At 45.2% G+C, this 24526-nt stretch overlaps 1 protein-coding gene across 5 annotated transcripts in view; it reads right to left on the reverse strand.

The window, feature by feature from the left end:
- Positions 1-2698, reverse strand: part of LOC129514537 (suppressor of cytokine signaling 6) — a 35689-nt gene extending 32991 nt beyond the window's left edge. For 3 of the 5 annotated variants that reach the window (XM_055333188.1, XM_055333182.1, XM_055333187.1), the window contains exon 1: positions 2581-2694. The gene's annotated coding sequence lies outside the window, so the exon portion shown is untranslated. Of the gene's footprint in view, positions 1-1984; positions 2106-2580 lie in introns of those variants that run through there. The other 2 variants (XM_055333189.1, XM_055333184.1) reach the window with 2 other exon arrangements.
- Positions 2699-24526: the final 21828 nt, after the last annotated feature.

Here is a 24526-nt window from a genome sequence, read left to right on the forward strand (position 1 = left end):
TTAAAGATTTTACTCACTCATTGGACAGAGAGAAAACACAAGCAGGGGGAGCAGCAGGCAGAGGGAGAGGAAGCCTAACACAGGGTTCGATCCCAGGACCCTGGGATCATGCAAGCCAAAGGCAGATGCTCAACTGTGAGCCATGCAGGCACCTGATATTTACTATTAATAACACAAACGTTTCCTGAAAACTGATCACAACGGAGAAAACTACCAGAGTTTTCTCTGAGAAGTTACACAAGACAGTCTTAGGCAGACCCTTGTTTCTGTTCCCCAAAAAGGCCACTGAAAGGGATACTCAGATGGCAAAATGAGTAGGACCCCAGGCAGCACAGCAGACCTTGTCCTCCCAGGTCATGGTGCGACCTAGGTCAGGGACACCCAAACCCTTTCCCTCTCACTCCCTGGAAGGTGCTGCCTTGGGAGGGTACCACGTGACACTGAGGGTGAGCCCCTAAGTCCTGGGGAGCCCCTATCTTGTCACTAAAAGATGGGGAAATGGGCAGTGCCAGGTACCAATTTAGGTGGCATCTAAAGAGCCTAATAAAAGGGAAAAGTATTTCAAAAGAGATGTTCCCTGGAGACCCTTAAAGGGTAAAGGTTCATCCTTAACCAAAACAAACAGTGGAAAGTACTTGTCAAACCCCAGAGAGTGGGATCCCTGGGTGGCGCAGCGGTTTGGCGCCTGCCTTTGGCCCAGGGCGCGATCCTGGAGACCCGGGATCGAATCCCACGTCGGGCTCCCGGTGCATGGAGCCTGCTTCTCCCTCTGCCTGTGTCTCCGCCTCTCTCTCTCTCTCTCTCTCTCTCTCTATCATAAATAAATAAAAAAAAAAAAACCCCAGAGAGTAAGTTCTTCTGAGAACCGTTATCAAGGGACGGTGGGTGAGCCAGCTTCCCCAAAGACAAGGAGAAAACACCAGGGAAGGTACAGAAGGGGCTGGGGTGACCCGCGGGGCTTAGAACAGGGGCAGACGGTGAAAGTCAACCGCATCCACTGCCAGGTGATGCAGCAGTGAGGAAAACTAGAAAGCACACAGGAAAAGAGAAGTACCACAGGCTACCTGGGAAGCTTGTAAACAATACCACTGATGCTTTTATTTCTCTTCTTAAAGATTTTACTTATTTATCCATGAGAGAGGCAGAGGGAGAAGCAGGCTGCATGCAGGGAGCCCGATGTGGGGCTCGATCCCGGGTCTCCAGGACCAGGCCCTGGGCCGAAGGCAGGTGCTCAAGCGCCGGGGCACCCGGGCTGCCCCCACTGATGCTTTCAAACAACGATGATAACTCGGGAGGCCTGGGTGGCTCCGCGGCTGAGCGCCCGCCTTCGGCCCAGGGCATGATCCTGGGGTCCCGGGATCGAGTCCCGCACCGGGCTCCCTGCACGGAGCCTGCTTCTCCCTCTGCCCGTGTCTCTGGGCGTCTCATGAATAAATGAAACCTTCACAAAATGAAATAAATAACGACTCCCCACGGCACTAGGTGTTCCCTTTAGAATCCATTCATTCAAGTGAGCGCGGTGGATCTCAGGCTGCACCGTGCTGGGCTTCTAAGTCAGGATCCAGGCCGGCCTCCCACGGTGGCGAGCACCTCAGACGTGGGGTCCCGAAGGCGGTGGCGCCCACTTTGTCGGGTCGCGAACGGACCGTGATTCCAAGACACGGACGACGGGAGCCGCGTCTGGCAGCGCCCGGGTGTCCCTCGGTGTCACCGCTCGGTGGTCACCGCTCGGTCCTCGGGTCCTCACGGCGCCGCGGGCTGCCTCGTCCAGGCAGACACCGGGAAACACGGTGGGGCCGGCCTCAACGCTACGCGCGCCGCTCCCGGAAGCCCGAGGTTCACCCCACAGCCCGCCCGGCCCCTAATCCCGGGAAGCGGGGCCGGCGACGCCGGGGTGCGCACCCCCACGCGGGAAGTTGGCGCCCGGCCGGCCGCGCGCAGCCCAAGTTTTGCGCCGGGACCCGCCGCCGGGGAACGTCGGTACCTGCGCCCGAGACGAGCCACCACGGTGGCACCAAGTCGCCAACTCCGGGAGCGGACTGAAAACCAAGGCCTGTGGGTCCCGCGGCCCCGTCACGCGCCGCCCTCGCCGCTCCCCCGGCTCCCCCCGGCTCCCCCCGCTCCCCCGGCTCCCCCCGGCCCGCGCGACCTCCCGGGGGGCGGGGGGCGGGGGGGAGCCGCGCAGGCCCCGCGCCGCCGTCCCAGGCCTCGCCGAGCCCCGGCCTCTCGCCGGCGGGGCCGCGGGCAACAAAGGCGGAGGCCCGGGCGGCGCGCGGCGGACCGGGAGGCCGAGGGGGCGCGCGGCGCTCGGCGGAAGCAGGCCTCGGCCCTCCGCGCCCGGCCCCCGCCCGGCCCCCGCCCGGCCCGGCCCCCCGCGCGCCGCTCCCCGCCGGCCGGCCCCCCCCCGCCCGCGCACCCGGCCGGGCCCCGCGCGGGGACCTCGGCTGCAGGCGCGCGGGGCGGCCTCCCCAGCCCCCGGGCCGCGCGACGGGAGAAGCGGCCCCCGCCCCGGCCTCGCGGCCGACGCAGCGGAAAGCGAAGCCCAGACGCAGCCTCCGACGCGGCTCCGCGGACGCTCACCCGGCGGCGGCCCGCTCCGCTTCCTCGCCCAGCGCCGGCGCGACTGCCGCGCTCGTCCCTCCTCTCCCGCAACTCCTCCTCCCGCCTCCTTCCTCCTCCTCCTCCTCCTCCTCCAGGAGGGGCGCGCGCGGCGGCGGCGGCGGCTGGGCCCGAGCGCCGGGCGGGAGCGGAGGAGCCGAGCGGGCCGCCCCGCGCCCTGCACTCGGCCCGCGGCGCAGGCGGGCGTCCGGGCGCGGGGGGCGGGCCGGGGCGGGCCGAGCGGGGGCGCGGGGGCGGCCGAGGGCGCGCGGGGGCGCGGGGGGCGGGGCGGGGCGGGGGCGGCCGAGGGCGCGCGGGGGTCGGAGCGGCGTCCGGCCCGGCGCCCCCCCTCCCCCTCCCTCTCCCCCGTCCCCCTCCCCCTCCCCCTCCCCCTCCCCCTCCCAGCGCGGGGAAGCCCTCGGGGCCCGGGGCGCCGGCTCCCCCTCGGCGCGGGGGCGATGCGCACCTGGCGGCGGCCCTGGCCCGGGCGCAGCGGGCTCCCGGCGGGACCGGGGCCTCGGGAGGGAGGCCCTTCCCTCCCCGCCCCTGCTCCGGCTCCATGGCGAAGTCCCTGCCCGGCGGGAGCTCACCGCTGGCCCCCAGCCCGCTGCTTTCCGTCCGGGGCTCGAACGTTCCACCCCGCGGTGCGCGGCCGTTCGCCGCTGGATCTCAGGGTCGTTGCGATGGAAAGTTGCGTCGTTGGCAGCTTGACTCACTTCTTTGGAAACCGGCTGAATGTGCTGCCACTGACGCGTGGCAAGAACAGCAAATTTTATTTTTGTCAATGAGAAGCTACAGGACAAAAACATGCGTTCCTCTTTTGGTGGAAAGTGATTCAAGATAGGAGTCATGAGAATCCAACTTCAGGACTGTTGACTTTCAAAGTTGCGTTTCCTTAATAGGACCTTTTTAAAAAGAAAAACACACACAGAAGGCTGGGGGGGGGGAAGAAGTGGGAATGTTCAAGTGGGAGTTTATATCTGAATTACATCTCAATAAAGCTGCTAGTTAAAAAAGGTTCAAGTAATTGATCTTAATTACTATAAATGTCTAATTGCAGTATTCGCCTAAACAAAATCTAGATTAATAATTTGGAAATTGGATTATCAGGAGATTTGATCGCTTTTTATGACCGGATGGCATCTGTAAGGCTGATGTCATTTGCTGTGGGTGATTCACCAGAACCTTGTTATCTTCGGTTCTTAACCTGAATTTATGTGTAAACCTGTACCCTTATTGTTATCCTGATGTAAGTGCGACTCAATTCTCAAAGATCTAATTGCAGTGAGTGTAATCTAAATAGAATGGGAAATATCAGAAAGGGAGACAGAACATGAAGACTCCTAACTCTGGGAAACGAACTAGGGGTGGTGGAAGGGGAGGAGGGCGGGGGGTGGGGGTGAGTGGGTGACGGGCACTGAGGGGGGCACTTGACGGGATGAGCACTGGGTGTTATTCTGTATGTTGGCAAATTGAACAACAATAAAAAATAAATTTATTATTAAAAAATAATAAAAAAATAAAGTGCTAAATGGTAAGAAAAAAAAAAAAAAGAATAGTCAGAGGGGCACCTGGGTGGCTCAGAGGTTTGGTGCCTGCCTTTGGCCCAGAGCATGATCCTGGAGTCCCAGGATCAAGTCCCACATCAAGCTCCCTGCATGGAGCCTGCGTCTCCCTCTGCCTATGTCTCTGCCTCTGTGTGTGTGTGTTTCTCTCATGAATAAATAAATCTTAAAAAAAAAAAAAAATAGGGCAGCCCAGGTGGCTCAGCGGTTTAGCGCCGCCTTCAGCCCAGGGCGTGATCCTGGAGACCGAGTCCCATGTCGGGCTCCCTGCGTGGAGCCTGTTTCTCCCTCTGCCTGTGTCTCTGCCTCTCTCTGTGTGTGTGTCTCTCATGAATAAATAAGTAAAATTTATTTAAAAAAATAAAAAAAATAGAATGGTCAGAGAGGTTAGCAGGAATACCAAGTAATAATAAGCAAACTTTTCAACCCCACCCCTTCTCGTTTTAAGCCCCCTCCGAAAGAGAATGGGTGAGATGGATTAGAGATCTGCGCAGCGGGCCTGGTGAGCACAGAGCTAGCAAGCACCTAACTTCTCCAGCAGAGAGGATCACACCCTGGGCTTCTGAGTCTGTCACAGCTGGTCAGCATCTTGGCTTGGCTTTGATAGCACATATAGTTGTGTGACCTTCACCAAGGTTCTCAGTTGTCACTTCAGTTTCTACTAAAGAAGCAGGGTAGGGGTGGGGGAATGGGTTCTGATATTAGGTCAGATAGCTGTGAAGATTACTTTGTAAAATAATGCACACACAAAAAAAAACCACTTAATTTGGTGCCTGGTACAGAAGAATGATCATTACTAGGTAACATATATTTCATGAGCCAAGCATTGCATTAAGTGCTGTCGAGTATATAATCTCCTTTAATTTTAACAAGCATCTATATAGGTTCAGTATTATCTCCACATTACAGATGAGGAATCTGAGCCTTCTTGTGTATAAGTAGGAAATAACTTTCACACGGCTACTACGGGGCAGAGCTGAAATTCAGACTTAGGTCTGACTCCAGAATATGAGATCTTAAACACTAGATTAAAATAATAGTGGTAATAATATTAGTAGTACAGCAACAACTATAGTGTAAATTATTAGTGGCTAAATACACTATTAAAATCTTCATGCTCAGCTGAATTCCAAGCACGTCTTGGCTATATATTCAGGTGTTCTTTTTTTTTTTATTATTTTTGATAGTCACACAGAGAGAGAGAGAGAGAGAGAGAGAGGCAGAGGGAGAAGCAGGCTCCATGCACCGGGGGCCCGATGTGGGATTCAACCCCGGGTCTCCAGGATCACACACCTGGGCCAAAGGCAGGCGCTAAACCGCTGCGCCACCCAGGGATCCCATATTCAGGTGTTCTCATCCAAGCCTCCTTTCCATCAGCAATTCCATCTCCCTTTGGGGGAAATCTTATCTTTGCTTCTACCCAGCACAGCTGAGAGGCGTGCCCAGGAATAGCACTCATGCCCAGGACTCTAACCCTGGGGCAGGAGATTCAAATAGGAAGGGTGCAAGACCCACCCTAGTAGGGTACCTGGATCAGATTGTTCCTGGTGCCAACCCCTGATAGCCTCCTAATAAACTCCCGCTTTGCTCCAGATAACCAGTTTCTGTTGTATGGAACCATAAACGCTGCCTGATAGATATATGTATTTGCTAAAAGATGATAATGGCAAAGGGTCTTATTGAAACTATCCTGTTTAGGCAGCATGGTTCCACCTGTTCCTCCTAAGGTCATAGCTTCTAGAGCCAGAAGGACCTTTATTGGACATCAATATCCTCATTTTGGAGGGAATGAGAGGAGGGAACAGACTCAGAGATCATATGACTCGTCCAAGATGACAGAGCTAAGAGCAGTGAGTCATTCCATCTCCCCATTTTCAGTCTGGTTTGATTTCTAGTATTAAATAAATGTCTTCCCTTTTTCCAGAATGGATGGGGCGGGGGAAGCATCCCAGACTTTCTCCTTTGCATTGCCTTTCTGCTGCCTCCCGCCTTCCTGTCTTTGAAGGTCTCAAGCTGTCCTCCACTTGTTCACGTTCCTTGTTGGTACTTACACTATGTTAAAGAATGTCCCCCAAAGATTCACATCCTGCTTAGAACCTCAGAATGTGCCCTTGTTTGGAAGTAGCATCTTTGCAGATGTGGGTAAGTGGGTATGAGCTCAGACAGGAGTAGGATGAGACCCTTATCCTACATAATTGCTGTCTTTATGAGAGAAGAGACACAGAAGCAGATAAGTAGGGGAAGACAACATAAAGACACACAGGGAGAACTCTAGGAAGGCAGAGACTGCATCAATTCGCCCACAGGCCAAGGAATTCAAGGATGGCTGGCAGCCACCAGGAGCCAAGAAGAGGCCAGAAAGCATTCTCCCCTAGAGCCTTCAGAGACAGCACAGCCCTACCAACACCTTGACTTTGTACTTCAAGCTCTCATAATCATGAAAGAATATACATGTGTTGTATTAAGCTTCCAGTTTGTGGTACTTTGTGGTGGCCACCGTGGGGAATGAATACAGGACTCCTAGGCCCACCCGCCCCATGTGCCTGCACTCTGGAAGTCTCCTCCCAGTTCTAGCTTCTCTCTAGACAGCCTCCCGGTTACTAGGGTAACCATAGGTCCCAGTTTGCCCAGACCAGTACCAGGTTATGACTGTTGTTCTGGCACAAAAGTTCATAGTGCCACTTGTCACCTCAAAACTGTTCCAGCTCAGACAATAAATTTCATGTGCACCTTGCCTTTCTCCTAACCTGTAAAACTGTGACTCAGTTAACCTAACATCAAAGCTCTTTGAGAATTGGACCCAACCTACTTCTCCAGCCTCATGGTCTATTTCTTCTCGATATCACACTTGGCTAGGCCAGCACTGGCTAGGCCACACTGGCTAACTCTGTCTCCAGAGAGGCCCAGCCCTGTGCCTTCACTCATGCTTTTCTCCCTGCTGAGAAAGTTCGTCCATTTCACCCCTCCCCTACCTTCTGATTATTTCTGTTTATTGTTAATCTTATTGTCAAAGTTCAGGTATGCCCTGTCAGAAGTGATGTCATCCTATTTAGAAACCCCACCTTGGGTTCAACTTCTTTTAGAGCACCCTTCACACTTTCCCCTAAATTGCAATAATTCTCTATCCTTCTTGGAATGCAGATGCTTTGTTTTGTTTTGTTTTTTAAGATTTTATTTATTTATTTATTTATTTATTTATTTATTTATTTATTTGAGAGAGAGAAAGCACAAGCTGGGGGACAGGCAGAGAGAGAGGGAGAAGCAGGCTCTCCACTGAGGGAGCCCAGGGTGGGGCTGGATCCCAGGATCCTGAGATCACGACCTGAGCCCAAGGCAAACATTTAACCAACTGAGCCACTCAGGCTTCCCAGATGTTTTGTCTTATCATCTTTGCATGATGCTGCTAGTACCTTGAGTGAAGAATTTTCACATAATAGGGATTCAAGAAATGTTTGATAAATAAATATGAATATTCTATTCCTCTCTCCATCTACTTAAGAATAGCCCGGTGATAAATGGGCTTTCAAAACCCTTTTAAAGATCCACTTCAAGATATAGGGTGGCTAGTTTGTCCTTTTCGAAGTGACACATACCTGCTTTCTGGGAAAATGTGCTATTTTGAACAGCAACTAGATCCGATCCTGCAAGCTGGGAACGTGCTGAAGTCAAAGGAACGATGCCTATGTTCCAGAACAATGAGCTCTGAGGATGTTTAAGACCTGATAGAAGGTATGTGGGTACCTGTTGACTCAGAAAGGTGACACTCCAACAAAACATTGTTCCTCTAGGAGTCTTTGGCACATCAGGCTTAGCTTCACGTTGTTCTCTATTTCACATCAAAGATTCCTATTTGCAGACAATTTAAAGAAATAGCTCACTCTTTCTTACCCTCTCCACTTCCAGGATCCAGGGCCCCTCTGACTGCTTAGAAATCTTGCACTTATGTAACACAATCCTGTTGATTTACTGCAAAAAAAAAAAAAAAAAATATATATATATATATATATATATATATATATATATATATATATATAGCAAAATACCCTTTATTGTGAGGAGTTGATGGCAATGTATTGCCTCCTAGACATTTAGGAGGCATGTTTTATTCCAGAGAATAACCCCCGCCCCTCCATTAAGCCAGCAATGGAAGAATGTTTTAGAATTCTTCCTTAGAGTCAGCAGAGAGCCAGAACTCCTATGGCCAGCTCAGGGTAGTCTTGAACTGCCATCGCTGCTCTGGGTGACACTACTAGCTGGACACATTCCCATTTCTTAGAGAATCCCCTTTCTATGGCAGGACAGAGTGAGTTGCTAGCTCACTGGGTTCAAAAGCTAGGGCCAACATTTACAGAAAAATAAACTTCTACCTATGTTTGAGATTCTAAAACACTAGAAAGTCCTGACAAACCATAAAAAAGAAAAAAAATACTGTGCTTCCTCTGCCATTGATAAATATTCTATATTAGAACTTCATTCCTTTAGATTTGGAGTGATTAAAGTACAAATACATTCCTAGAAGCAATAGCACTTTCAGGTGTCATTACTCTGTGATCTATACATTACGATCATATTGTTATGCGATTCTTGCATCATTTTTAACCTTTTTTATCTAGGTGTTCCCCAATTTACCTGTGCAATTCCATTCTAAGAGTTTATTTGTAATTTAGATTACAAATTCAATTTACAATGTAATGTTTCTAAGGAAAAATGCAATGTTTATTTATTTTTTTTTAATTTTTATTTATTTTATGATAGTCACACAGAGAGAGAGAAAGAGGCAGAGACATAGGCAGAGGGAGAAGCAGGCTCCATGCACCGGGAGCCCAATGTGGGATTCGATCCCGGGTCTCCAGGATCGCACCCTGGGCCAAAGGCAGGCGCCAAACCGCTGCGCCACCCAGGGATCCCAAAATGCAATGTTTAAATGGTCATTAGATTCCCAGATTTTCTCCTCTACCCAACAAAAAAGCTTATCATACAATGAAATTATACAACTAGAATGAATATTAAGTTCTCTTAGTGATCCAATACATGATATACCATGTGAAAGCTATCCTAGCATGTTAGTAGTAGGCTCCAAAGGAATGTGTAGCAACTGGGAACCACAGGGTTCAATAAACGCATCAGGCCTGAGCCCCAGTAGGACGGGCTTTCAAGGGCCCAGTGGGTATCAGAGCCTTGGATAAGGGAACTGCCTAGATTCAGGGCTAGGGCTGCCTTCCAATCTAAGCAGGGAAATTCAAGTAGGGGTCAGAGAAAAGTCAAAGTTGAAAGGAAAATTTCCCTTTGGAGCCCCCAGTATAAGTATTGTGTTAGGTACTGGTGTGAGTTAAATCACATCCCCCAAAAGATATGCTGAAGTCCTAACCTCCATACCAGTGAATGTGACTTTTTCTGAAAATAGGGTCTTTGCAGATGTAATCAACTTAGATTGAGACCAAACTGGATTTGGGTGGGCCCTATTCCACTGACAGATCCTTGCATGGGGGAAATCTGAATAAAAACACACAGGGATGGACACCTGGGTAGCACAGAGGTTCAGCGTCTGCCTTCAGCTCAGATCGTGATCCCAGAGTCCTGGGATAGAGTCCTCCACTGGGCTCCAGTCCCCCATTAGTCTCCCCGCAGGGAGCCTACTTCTCCCTCTGCCTGTGTCTCTGCCTCTCTCTCTCTCTGAGTCTCTCATGAATAAATAAATATAATCTTTAAAAAAAGAAACACAGGGAGCGCAAAGATGGAAGGGATGTGCAGAGAATAGAGTACTGCAGCTCTAATCAAAGGAATGCCAACAACTGCTAATGAGGACCAGAAGCTGCCTTGGAGGGAGCATGGCCTTGCCTGCCGACACCTTGATTTCAGACTTAGAGCCTCCTGAGCTAGGAGAGAATGCATTCCTGCTGTTCCAAGCCACCCAGGTGGTGGTACTTTGCTATAGCATCCCTAGGAAAGAACACGGGCAACTTATAGGGGGCCCTCTCATTCTAAGGCAGAGACCCAATCGTGGAGACTGCTGAGTTGCGTGGAGCAAGACTGCACCTTCCACTCATTCAATATCCAACAAGTATTTCTTGAGCATCTATGTTCCAGGACATACACTACGTCCTGAGTGGAGGGGATATTTCAGCAAATGTTAACAGAGCATCCACTGTATCGTAGTCACAGTTCTTGGTGTGGTGGATAAGGAATAAAGGACGTTATTTAAAGTGCCCTTAAAGGGATTAATTTAATAGGAATGGGGGAAGAGAGGGGAGGAAAGAGTTGACACGAAATAAGTAAGCAAATGAACAGAAAGGCCTAGAATCCAAATGTGCTACTGATGAGGTAGATAGTAACTGGGCAAGGATTGGTGGCCCTTGTATGAGTCAATCCAGAAGGGCCTCTCTGGGGAAGTCATCCTCATTCTGAGCCTTGAAGGATGAGGATGAGAAAAAAATGTGGAGGTCTAGGCAGGGAAGCCTTTTGAGAAAATCTCCGAGGTGTAACAAAATTTGGCATATTTCTGGGCGAAAGCAGACTGGCATGGCTGGAACATGGTAATGGGTCGGGAAGAGATGAAGGGGAATGGAGCGGGGGGGGGGGGGTTGGTAAATCATTTCAGTCTTATACGTAGGGAGTTTTAGTTTTATTCTGAGTGATGGGCAGTAACAAGGGGATGTTAATCGGGGATTGGTGCAAACTAGTGCACACTTTAACAGATCTGTCTTCTCCCCGAATAGAGAATGAATATTCTCAGGACTAAAGGTTAGAAGTAAGAAGAGTAGGAGCCTCGAGGAGGGGTGATGGCAGTTTGGACTAGGGTGGAGGTCACAGAAGTAAACTGAATTCGATTTGCTCATTAGGACTTTAAAAAGAGGTGTGCAACTAAGTCAAGAGTAAGACGAAGGAGTTCTGGTGATTCTAATACACATCTAGAAGTTCTTTGACACTCTCCTTGAATTTGGGCTGTTATGACTCTCTTTGAATAAACAAAGCAAATTTATTTAAGAGAAGGTTTATGCGGCCCAGGGGTCTCCATAAGGAAATGAAGACGTGAAGGATTGGTGAAAACTGAGTTTCCACCCTGAGTATGGTGGATGGTGAAAAGTCACATCAAGATATGACAAAACAAAGAGTTTGAGTTAAGTGGCGCAAACTGGAGGAAACTTAGCAAGGTGTTCAGAGTCCTTTCAGTGTCCCTTTATCTCTGCAGATGACGATGCTCCTTTCCTCTGTGATAGGACACCTCTGACCCGCTTTGGGCGAAGCCCAGGAACTCCTTCAGCTTCAAACATTCAGTATGTCAAGGAGTCATATATTTGGGGTTAGGATGACCTGAATCCCACCAATAAAAGCCTAATTCCTTACCAGAAATTTTGTTTTTCCACTGCCATTTTTCAAAGGATATAAACCCAAAGTGTAGAAGAAAAACTTCTCTTCTGACCTCTTCAATCATAATCCTGCAAATTAAACTGACAAAAAGACAAAATAACAGGCAAAAAGGCATATGTTTTTTATTGATGTTAATATTTTTATGGGCATGGGCTTCACGGAAAAGAAGTAAGAACCCAGAAGCACCTGGGTGGCTCGGTGGGTTAAGCAGCAGACTTTGATTTCGGCTCCGGTCATGAGGTCTCATGATGTCAGGGTCATGAGATCGAGCCCCTGCATGGGCTCTGAGCTGGGAGTGGACACTGCTTGGGGTTTTGTCCTCTCTCTCTCTTTCTTCCTCTTCTCCCTGCTGATGTACACCTGCTCGCTCTCTCTCTCTCTCTCAAAAAAAGTAAAAACCCAAAGAAGCATTTAGAATTGGGCTTATATGCAATTTTAAGAAAGGGCAATAAATTGTGGAGAAGTAACTAGACGGAGGAAGAGTGACTGGGCTCTAGGGCAATAAATTGTGGGAAGGAGACTAGGAACTACACAGTGATTAAGAATAAGGTTTGTTACACAGACTCATCTCATCTCTTCTCATCTCAGGGCCTCTCTGATCCTCCTGGAAAGAACACCCCACAAATAGAAATGTATATCACCTTTACAGAGGGAAAAATGTGCCCTGCTTTTTGGCAGAAAGGAGGAGGGAAAGAGCCATTCCTGTGTCTGCTGTTTCCAATTACCTTTAGCTCAAAAGCATCAATCAGTATGCCCGAGGGACATACCTTGGCATGGTATACACTGACCACCCTCAGAAATTAAAAACTGCTACAGCGATTTTAGGGTAGCTATCTTAGAATTTACTATTCAGCTACATTCTTGAAGGTTACAGCATACCTTAAGTGTGCTGAAAGTCAGATTTATCTCAGAGAAAATACTGCAAGGGTCAGACATCGGAACTGTAAAAAAAGTAGCATTATATCACTAAGCGAGGAACCCAAGGCAAATATGTAGAATGTAAGTAAATACGTAAGGTCACCAGTCAATGCTTAGTAAGGCATTTACACTAATTATAATTTATATAGAAGTAATTTTAGTCTTTTCAATTAACAGCAGACATTTGAAAAGTAGGAGGTTTGGGGGGAATGGGAAGGAAAAATATTGGTCATGCAAACATCTTGTTGCATAACAATAATGAGCATACCTTTGGTATTGGCATGAATAAAATTCCCTATCCTGAGTCACATCTTAGCAGTGGCTGGTCAAAGGACTTGACATCAAAAGGCACTCTCTTGGAAGGAAGTGTAAAAATGTTTTCAGTGAATGGTTTCCCCGCCAGCATCCATTTTAATGGCCCTTCGGTTCAGAGTTTCAGAGTTTTGGTGGAGGTTGGAACGATAGGTGCTAAGGGCCCCCCACATTAAGTGCTAATCTATGCCAGATCTATGCCAGACATGCAAAAGGAGTGGCTCCAAACCTGTTTTGCCTGAATTAACCAACCCACCTAGCTTCGGGGTACAGAAGAAAAGAAGCTTGTGTGTCCCATCCTTCAATGAGGGGGGAATAAAGGAGTTGTTTCCTCCCACATTTAAAGCCAAATGATGACAAGCTTCAGAAAAACCAGAGAGCTTGATCTGTGGCCTTGGTATGAGTTGTTGAGGCCTAATGTCAGGTTCACACATGCACCCCAAAGTGCGGCAGGCCAAGAATATGGGAGCCACCTGATGACGGGCTTCCTGGGCCTGTGGACAGAGCTGGAATCAGGCAACTTATGAAGGACCTTGCCTACAGTGTTAAAGAAGTTATTCTGATTCTTGTTAAGACAGGAAGGGAGACTTTCTTGTGATAGATGTCAAGACTATTTTAACAGGGGAGAGAGACTGGCTTCCCTGTGAACACAGTACAGACAAGTGAGGATTTACAGCCCATAGCAGAGTGAGGGGGCCAGTGGATGGACCATTATTAAGTGGAGACAGGAAGGCTGGGGGGGATTCTTGCTACATCATCACCATCTTGGAAGGAGACCCAAGTCGCCCACGAAGAACCCCAAGTGGGCAAGAACTGGGGCCTCCTGCCAACAATGGTAAGCCATTTGGAAACCCTAGCCCCACATCAGCCTTCAAATGACTGCAGCCCAGCCCATGTCTTGCCTTCAAAGTCAGAAGAGACCCCAAGCCAGACCCACCCACCCAAACCATTTCTGAGTTCTTGGCACAAAGGAACCAAAATAGTACATGTTTGTTTATTTATTTACTTATTTTTAGGATTTTATTTACTTATTCATTAGAGACCCAGAGAGAGAGGCAGAGACACAGGCAGAGGGAGAAGCAGGCTCCCTGCGGGAATCCGATGCGGGACTTGATCCAGGACCCCGGGATCACACCCTGAGCGGAAGGCAGATGCTCAACCACTGAGCCACCCAGGGGTCCATGTGTTTATTGTTTTAAATCACTAAGTTCTGAGCTGATTTGTTATGCAGTAGTAGAGAACTAATATTACCCTATGTTATAAATAAGGAAATAAGGCACAGAGTGGTTAAATAACTTGCTGGTGCCATGCAGCTAAAAGTGACAAAATCAAGATTTGAACTCCCATCATCTGGTTCAGCACGCCTCCTTAACCATGGCACACTTCGCCACTAACCGCTTCAAGACAGTGAGGTGTGATGCTCAGCATGGGGATGAGTGGGACCTCTAGGTGTCCGGCAGGTACCTGAGTATGCCCTTGTATTTCTGTCCACGTTTTCAGTCTTCTATTTTTCAGAATTTTGAATAGATCTTATTTTTAGAGCAGTTTTAGGTTCACAGCAACATTGAGCAGAGAACACTGATTATTATTTTTTTAACCATCAAACCTCTGCATGTACTTGAACTTATTCAGAAGCCAGTAAGGATCAAACATTTTATAATAAAGATCCATCTGCACTCTTTTCACTAAAACTATTTTTGTGAAGGAAACATCTTCTTTTACCCTGATGTACCTCTCTTCATTGTTAATTGTAACCTGGATTACTACAATTTAATTCGTAACAGACTGGATGTCTGATTTAAATAGCCTGATGAGGTACTAATGCTTTAAGAAAATAACATTCAATGTTTACTTGTGAGGGCTCAAAATATATAAACCGCTTAATCCCCGAACCTCATGTCCTCATAAAAAGAAGCCACACGCCCTGACCACGTTCTTGGGCTCATCTGTCTTTCTGGTTTTCTCTTTACTGTTGACACCAGGATAATCACCTTGCCATGTCCATGGCTACCACGTTAACAATATTTTGCGAGGAAGAAACTACAAAATAATTACATGGAAAAGGGAGTGAACGGAGCAAACCACTTTTCCATGCTCCCTCATCCCTCAACTTTTGATCTTGAGGAGCTGGGAAGGTAGAGTTAGCTTTTAACTATCTATTAATAAGTATCACAAGCTAAATACTAAGTCAGCCACCTATGCACATCTTTCCCCTCTCCCTTTGTTACCTCTAGGTTGTCATCTCAAAAAAGTCTGACTTCAAATGAGACCCAGAAATAGAAGAGGCTGTGTGCACCAGCTTAGGAAAAGCACTTGGCAAAAGGGAATAAACGAATGCCTACCAAAAATTTAGATATTTACCTTCCGATACTTACCTTTCCATTGGCACATGGTGCATAGTTCATGACAAGAGCAAGCCAATGTCTATGAACCATCAACGATTTTGACTGAGATCTTTCAAAATGGTTTCCTAACAGATCCGCCCTTTGCAGTGTTGCTGAGTGTGCGTCAAGTCAGGAAAAATCTGGCAACTCCAGGATTTACCTTGGAAAGAGAAAGCAAAGACCTAGGGAACTATTAAGGAAACAGTAGTGTGATTCAAATTTCCTTCTGTCATTGATTGTTTTCAGGTTCAGCTGTGTTTGAAAACAGGTCTGCAGGGATGGTGGAGCAAACAATAGCAGGCCGAGCACTTAGCTCTCCTCTTGGAGGGACTCAGGGGGCCTCTGACAGGTTCCCTGTCACCATAAATAGAGTATCTCCCAGCTGAGTCGCTGCTGAGTATTGAGTGGCAGCCGGATAAACATTTTATCCCCAACAAATGGCTGGGGGGCTACTTAAGTCTTTATTTCTAGGTGGTACAGAGAAATAGACTCCAATTCTAGATAGGCTGAGGACAGGCCAGCCACACACACATAAAAAAAAAAAAAAAAGTTGAGGAAGCAGAAAAGGATAGATCTCAATAGAAGGTTCTTCCTGCGTTGGCCCACAGCTAGTCCCAGGGCATTCCTGAGGAAAGGGCCCAAATCCCCTTAACAATTAATTGGCTTTCTCTCAGTCAAACCTCCCTGGTTCCAGGATCCTTGTGAGTCAGTCCCTCAGTGAAGCTACCCCGTCCTTGGGTGAGAGCTGGGGGCCCAGTGCATGCGAGGCTTGCTGGTGTGAGGCTGGGGGTGCAGAGATGTGGGGAAGGAAGAGGGGATCCAACAGTTGGTGAGATGTACATATGCCAAGCGGAGTGGGGGGCCCCCCTGTGGGGGTCTGCGCTTGCTCTGCAAGCCTCCTGGCACCTGAGGCAACATTAAACAGCACGACAGGCAGAAAGACCCTTAGGGACATTCTACCTTTTGCGAAATTTAGTATTTCCCAGGAATGCGGCACCCTTAGTAATATTTGCACGATTCTATTACTGACTGGTAACTTCTTCAGTAGGGCCAGCGAAAGTCATTCATTCATTCATTCATTCACTTTGAGAGAGAGCACAAGCAGGGGGAGGGGCAATGGGAGAGGGAGAAGCAGGCTCCCCCTGATGCGGGCCTCGATCCCAGGACCCTGGCATCATGACCTGAGCTGGAGGCACACGTTTAATGGAGGGAGCCACCTAGGCGCCCCCAAAAGTCGTTTAACCACATCTACCGCTTAGGAAGAGGGCCATCTGGGTCTAGAATGATCACTGGTGCTCCTTACTCAGTTTCCTGGGAGATGCATCCTCCAGGCTGTGTGCCCAGAGGCCTCCCTGCCCACGGCATCGCAGGGACCTCCTTGCCCACTGGCGGCCCGGCGGGTCCCACGTCGCAAACCGCCTGTGAGTGGGACCCAGAACAGAGACAATCCAGGGTGCTTGGTCCCTGCTCCCTCCTTGCGGTGCTGCTGTGTAGGTCCCCCTTCCTTGGCTCTAGGTCCCCCGAGATGCTTCTAGCCTCTTCCCTCCTCTTGGCTCTCCAGGCAACCCTGGTTGCTGATGGCTCTGTGCCGCGGCTGCTTCCTGGGCGTCATCATTCCTCCTCAGTCCTTAGCTCTGCTCGCCACTCTTGTACCGTCTCCTTCTTAAGCTTTTTTTGGTTAAACCCTTTGGGTCTGCCTTCTGTTTCTGCCAGCAGCCTGATTGCTATAGCACCTCTTTTTTGCACAGCATGCAAGTGGATGCAATTCAGGCTTGCAGCTTGGAGGAGTTTTATTGGAGCATACATTTGAGAACCGGGCTGTCATTTCATTCTCTGGATAATCCCAAGCATACTCTGGTGGCCTGGCAATGTGCTAACTTGGCGAGGCTGGACAACATTTCGCAGAATTCTGGGCCCTGTATATTTCTAGACAGGGTGGGGGGAGCTAGAAAGACATTTGAAAAGGGGAAGTGAAGCTGCACTTTCGTTATGCTTACACTCAGATCAGGTGTTGTGGAGGCTCACCCACTTTGCTTCATTTACCTGCCGGCTCACCTGGATGGTATGGGCAGTATCCACACCCCACTTTTGCTTCTCTGATGCCTGGGCCAGGTGTGTGTTTAGCTCAAAGGTGAAAAGTGCCAGCTTTTTCTTCAGGGGAGAAGGACATGGCATCACCAGCGTAGAGTGATGGACCTACCAGGCTCCAGTCTGACCTCGTGGGCTCCAGCTCCTGCTCCTGGGTTCCAGATCCCCTGACACTTTTCACTGTCTTGTCTTCCCTTCCTGCCTAAGGCCCTGCAGACTAAAGACCTAACAGCAGGTAGAAAGACCTTACAGAGACCGCCTACTCAGCTCCCATGATTGTGTACGGTCAGTCCCTGTGATATACCCATATTTCTATAACAAAGGATATACACAGTCGTTCTGCATCTCAAGTAAAACCCTCACCACCGTTCTTTACACCACCGTTCTTTTATCTGCCCTATTTAGCTTCCCTTTTATCTCCCCTACATGTTAAAATACTTTCTGTTACTTTCTTCTTTATTAATGCCATTTCAACTATAATTTCAGAGCCTCATTACCTTCTAAAATATCTTAGAAATAACACTGTGGAATGGTATTCTCTTTGAGAACATAATTAACTAATTAATGTCAATCTGGCTGCCTGCTTTGAGGCCATTAGCATCCTCACAGAGGCTAAGATTTGGAAATTGAAATAAAATTCAAATGAGCTATTTTTGTTATTTCTCAAGCTACTTTATGGTAGTTACTAGGCTTTGTGAAAATATTTAAAAAATCATTAACTTATAAATTTTAAATGACCTGTGTATTTTGCTTATCCATATTAATGCCATTCTTTCTCTCTCCCTCTCTCACTTGAGTTTATGAATGTCTAAAACAGTCAGAAAATAAGTGTTATCTATTCTTCTATTAAACTGCTTCTAGTAAGCAACTGGCTGTTATTCCAGTGTTTTATCAGTGGAAGGTAAAGGCCTTTTATTGGGCCAATGAAAATCCCTCCATATGAGCTCACTTTTGACTGTGACATTCATTGCAAACACAGACAAGTTTCCATATTCTCCTTATGGACTCTTTTTCACATATTTGAAACTCATTATTATGTCACACATGTCCTCAGTGTGTGTTGAAACAAAGGGTCCTAATTAGTCTCCCTTTTTTTTTTTTGTATGTTTTGGAAGTGGCTACATTCCTATTTTCTTTCTTATTTTGGAATTCTTCAAAGTTCTAACTCTAATGCATAGAGTATAGTCACTATCTGATATCCATCTCAGAAAATGTGACATGACATTAGGTAATAACATTCAGAACAAATTATGTCAAAATTTTCTTTTCTGTGAGTGCCTTTGCTTTGATGGACTATTGTGGATTGTGCCTGAATATTTGTATATCAGAAAAGAAAAAAGTTTATTTTCATAAAGATAAGTATGATAAACATGACCAACATATCTAAGAATCACAAAAATGTTTCATTTATTTCAAAAAGGAATAGAAGAGACAAAAAAAAACATTGAATCTTAATATATCAGTTTGTGAAATTAACTGTGTTTAACACAATAAATATTTGGAAATTGGTTATACTTCAAAAACCTTTTATATTCTCCAACCTGAAAAATATTATTTAATGTGACCATTAAAATGTGACTTTCTTTACTATGTGAACTCTCTCTTTTGAGATAAATAAGAACATTCATATTAATAAGATATGCATTATCTTATTTAATTAAATGTCATCCACAATGGAACTCATCAATCTGAAGAGATAATGGACTTGGGTAATGTTAGACCATTATAGAAACCAAGCCAAGACTTTCTTCTAATTTTAAAAATCATTTTCTAAATCATACACATAAATTGGCACAGTGTTCATTTTAGTTCAAAGATGTTTATTTTGAAAGTAATTGGCACAGAACCAGGACAATGTTCTATCCCACTAATTTTATAGTCCTGGGGAGCTCACTACAAACAGATGAAAAGCATGGTCAGTAATTTCCTGAACCAGAGCTAAATTTGTGATTGCTAGAATTTATTTAGATGGGGTGAGAGAAAGGAAGAGAAATAAATAAATTCATAAGAAAGTCCTCTGAACTTAACATAGAAACTTCCATAGTATTTTGTATAACTTACTACTGATACATTGATTTCATTTGTATAATACATATTCCATAATTCCCTAAAATATGGGCTAGCATAATAAATACTAATAGCATAGTGATTACCAAGATTTTTAAAAATCACTGAAAAAAGAAGCAGACAACAATTTCTGTTTTCAATGCAGAAAGAAAGGAAGGAATCATTTGCCATGTGAATTTTATTCCTTGCTTCATGTGACAATTATTGCATATTTCAAGGAAAAAATATTTCAATAGAAGATGAAAATTGTCAAATAGTATTTAGATCCCAAATTCCTAGTGAAATTCAAATTAATTAAAGGCAAAGTGCTAATTATCTTTTTCAGCAAAACAGAGAAATTCAATCATCCTTCTTAAAATATGATTATCGGGGAGCCTGGGTGGCTCGGTCGGTTAAACGGCTGCCTTCTGCTCAGGTCATGATCCCGGGGTCCAGGGATTGAGCCCCATTCTGGCTCCCTGCTCAGTGGGGTATCTGCTTCTTCCTCTTCCTCTGCCTGACACTCCCCCTGCTTGTGCTCTCTCTGTTTCTCTGTCAAATAAATAAATATCTTTTTTAAAAAAATAAAATTTTTTTACTCCACTTGAAATGGACTTCAATATTGTCTATTTTTTTAAAGATTTATTTATTTATTTTAGAGAGAGAGAGAACAGAGGAGGGGCAGGGGGTGCAGAGGGAGAGTCTTAAGCAGACTCCTCACCCTGTGCAGAGCCCATCACGGGGCAATCTCAAACCCTGAGATCATGACCTGAGCTGACATCAAGAGTTGGACGCTTAACAGACTGAGCCACCCCAGCAACCTAGTATTTTCTATTTTTTAACTTTGAAATGAGCCTTTCACATATTGTGATACTATTAAACATATTAGTTTTCTTGGATGAGATGCCTAGTGTTCTATTCCATACTAAAATTAAAGTTATTTATATATTCACTTTCAATTCCTATACTTTAAGCATGCATATTAGCTCTTTTAACTGTTTTAATATCTGAAACAGAACACATATTTAAGCACATCAGTTTAAGTATGTTTTTATGTCTCTACAATTTCAACCTTATAACTCACTCTGTTGGTTTTCAGCAGCACTAACTCACAAAAGAAATCTTGGGTGTTGCACTAAATTATTTTCCTACTTGCTTTCAAAGACAATGATGGTGTTGTTCTAGGTCTAGGAAAATGTGTTGCCAGAAACACATCTTTAATGTTCTAAGTCTATACAAAAATAGTCTTTGGATTTCTTCCCACTTGTGTTTAATTTTATAAAGTAACATTATGTCAATTATACTGCATGAATTTTCACTCCAGGATATAACATCAGTGCTAAACTTTTAACACATATTGATCTATTTTCAGGATTGTCTGCCACGAAATTACTGATTGATCCCTTTGGTTGGACCCTGTTAACTGATTCCTTCTTTCTCTGGATAGATTTATAGACCTATCAAACATCGCATAAAATTGTTAATGTGGGAATGCTATTTAATGAGGCTGCACAGCCGGTGTTACAAGCTAATGATGTTAAAATTTTAAAAGCAGGTTTCAAGAATAAGACTAACTTCAATATTTATTTTCCTTTAGAATATTGCAAACCCTTGAAAATAATGACTTGTTAAAATATATAAAAATCAAAACTTACTACAGTGCATCAAAAATATAAATGAAAGCCTTTCTTTTATTTAAAAATTTTTTTTTCTTTTATTTATGATAGTCACACAGAGAGAGAGAGAGAGAGAGGCAGAGACACAGGCTGAGGGAGAAGCAGGCTCCATGCACCGGGAGCCCACGTGGGACTCCATCCCGGGTCTCCAGGATGGCGTCCTGGGCCAAAGGCAGGCGCTAAGCTGCTGCGCCACCCAGGGATCCCCAAAGCCTTTCTTTTAAAATGATTCACACTTATTGCTGTGTTATTATATTTTCATGCTTCTACAAAATTGACTTGTGGTCAGAAAGCACAATAGAAATTTAAAAATTTTAAATAAGCAAGCATTACAACCTCCTATCTTCTCTGAATTTCAACATAATTCCCCCTCAGTGTATTCCATGTTTACTTTTTAAAAGCATCTTCTTTTGTTACGTTGATGAATGACTTGCTTGATAGTCAGTCGTTTATGAACCTCTCAGAAAGGAAACCAGCATCGTGAGGTTCTGGCATGGTTTCACTAATGACAAGTGATGGCATAGTAACCTTATTTCTTTTTTAAAGAGTGTGACTAAAGGAGTCATTAAAGGCCACACTGCAGACACAGAGTATTTGAACTTCAGCAAAGCATTTGACAAGGTCCTCATATGATACCTTTGAAGATTCGATGGAGAAATGTTAGCTTCAGGCAAGGACAGTTTGATAGATTGAACTCTGGGTGAATGATTATAATCAAGAAATGTCAGATGATCGTAATCAAGGGCAAGCTTTGTCCTCAGCCCTTTGCTGATCAAATCTGTTAATGACTATATAAAAATATAGGGCCCCTTATATTTATAGCTAGTATATAAAACCGAATAGAAAATTTGGACGACTGGGTTGAATTTATTAAAATGGCATTGAACATAGTAAGTTCTTGATCCTCATTTAAAACACACACACACACACACACAACAAAAAACATCAAACAGGACAAGTGTGGTTGGAGGAAATTTAGCTCAGCAATTTCAGTGAAAATATGAGTCAACAGAAAGATGTGACCTTAGCAAAGCTGTGCTGACCTTCAGCTGCATTACTAGGACCATAACGTCCAGAGTCAAGAAGGCAATTGTCTCAATCCATTCAATAAGACCTTACTGGGAAAATTCTATTTTCTGGGTGCAAAGTGGAGCTTGTTCAAAAGATCGTGACCAGAACGGTGAAGGAATTCCAAAGCATGTGATACAAGAAATAGTTTGAGAAATGGGGATGTTTAGCTGGGGGACAGGAAGACTGAGGAAATCGAAAATCATGCCTTTACATTGGCAAGATAGACAGGAAAAGAAGGATTATTATACTTGTTTGTAGTGCAAAGAGATAACAGAGATCACCCTCTGTATAGAAGTGGGAAAGCTCTTTGCGTACATGTAGAAGGATTGATAGAATTCGAAACTTTGCAACTGCCATTGAAATCATTGACCCAGACAGGACTGGCCCCTGGAAGCTAAAACCAGGCAGAGGAGGCTGGGTGAAAATCAGGATATTCGTATGGTGTCCAAGCATCAACCCGCAGGCTGCACTCCTCTGTAATGCTGGTTTTGAAGCCACAGTTCAGTTCTAATGTGGTTGATGTAGTAGGGAACAGTTTGAGCATAACACAAATTGGGCATAACACTTGTTTATGCATGATTTCATTCACCAGAGCCATCCTCCTGACACCCACATGCAATCTACTATCTCCGGGTGGGGGGGTGGGGAAATGGCACATTTATCTAGTGTTTCTGTATTTCTTAACCATTTAGCATGTGTAATACTGATTTGCTGCCATTTTCATTGGGTTTCTTTTTTTTTTTTTTTTTATCTTTATTGTGTCATGGATGCAGTTTTTGTGATTAGTGCCTCTGACCCCACTTCCCGCGTACCCTGTGGTTTTTATCTTGTGATTTTGCCTATCTGATGGTTTTTAGGAGAACATTTCCTAAGTATAAATGACTCACTGTACTTCCTAATCACAAAGTTTAAAAGGACCCACCATGGAATGATCAGACTGTCTCTGCCTCATATGAAATGTCTCTGCCTTATGTGAAATGCCTTAGGATGATCTAACATTATGTACTTCTTGGTGGGATGTAATACAAAGTACACACATCACCTGTTAAACAGCCAGAGATGTGTAAATGGAATCTCAGTAAGCCTTTCCACTTATATAAAATGGAATCTATGTTTACATATTCACATTCAAGATTGGCACATCATCTTCAATTAGCACAAATACTACATTTTATTTGTAAACACAAACTAAAATAAAACCAGCTATAAAAAAACATTTGCAGAAAACTGGGGAAATTTGAAAATACACTGAGTATTAAGGAATTATTAATTTTCCTGGTTAGGATAGTGGTATCATGATCATAAAGGAGAATATTCTTTTTTGGAGATGCATGCTGAATTTGAACTAAAATGTCATAATGTGTGTGATGTCATTGCTCATCATACTACTTTTTCAAAGTTATGTCTTAAAATGTTAACAGTAGTTGAAAAATTAATAAAATAACATGAGAACCTAATGAGAGGCTTGGAAAGGGGCTATTATTGAATGTGGCATTTCGGGTTAAATACAGTTTTTATGGTCTACTCCCATTTTAAATTTTCATGTAGATTTTGTATGTTAGAAACATCCTTTTTTGTTTACTAGGGGAAAAAAGACTAATTATGTCAAGAAGTAAATATTAAAGTGCCTGGCATTAAAAAATATAGCCCCTTTTATTGAATAATGAGATTTAGGAAATTGTATTGGAAAGCAATGAAGTGAAGAAATGATTTATTTGTGTGCAACGGGCAGTGACAAAACAACACATAAAGGTGAGACTGATATTCCAAGGAATACAGTGTGAAAATATGAGCTAATAGTTTTAGAAATGATTTTTTAAGCAAAACAAACACAAAATCTATGCATACAAAATACAAAATATTAGCTCTCAGAGAAGAATTGAGAAGTCTCTGTGCCTGCTCTTGGTCTTCTCTTGGACAATCCCACATCAATCCAGCCTCCACTACTCTGCCCCTGGTTGCTTCCCCTTCAAATGAGATGATGTTAGAGAAACTACTGTCATTTAAGTTTATCTTAAGTAAAAACAATTTCAATAAGATAATTTTAATAAGATAGATTCTTCTTGAACTAGCAAGAAAAGACAGTGTAATTAGGGGAAAGTACCAGTTATGTGGCATATATTATATAAATGACTTTACTCTCACTTTAGGTTTTTTTTTTTGTTTTTTTTTTGTTTTGTTTTTAAGATTTTAGTTATTTATTCATGAGAAACACAGAGAGAGGGGCAGAGACACAGGCAGAGGGAGAAGCAGGCTTCCCGCAAGGAGCCTGATATGAGACTCAATCCCGAATCCAGGGATCACGCCCTGAGCCAAGGGCAGATGCTCAACTGCTGAGCACCCAGGCATCCCTCGTTTTAGTTTTTTTTTTTTTTTTTTAATATTTTATTTATTCATTCATGAGACAGAGAGAGGGGCGGGGGTTAGAGGGAGAAGCAGGCTCCATGCAGGGAGCCTGACGCAGGACTTGATCCTGGGATGCCAGGATCATGCCCTGGGC

The sequence above is a fragment of the Nyctereutes procyonoides genome, unplaced genomic scaffold (genome assembly GCF_905146905.1).
Source record: "Nyctereutes procyonoides isolate TBG_1078 unplaced genomic scaffold, NYPRO_anot_genome, whole genome shotgun sequence".
Classification (NCBI taxonomy): Eukaryota; Metazoa; Chordata; class Mammalia; order Carnivora; family Canidae; genus Nyctereutes; species Nyctereutes procyonoides.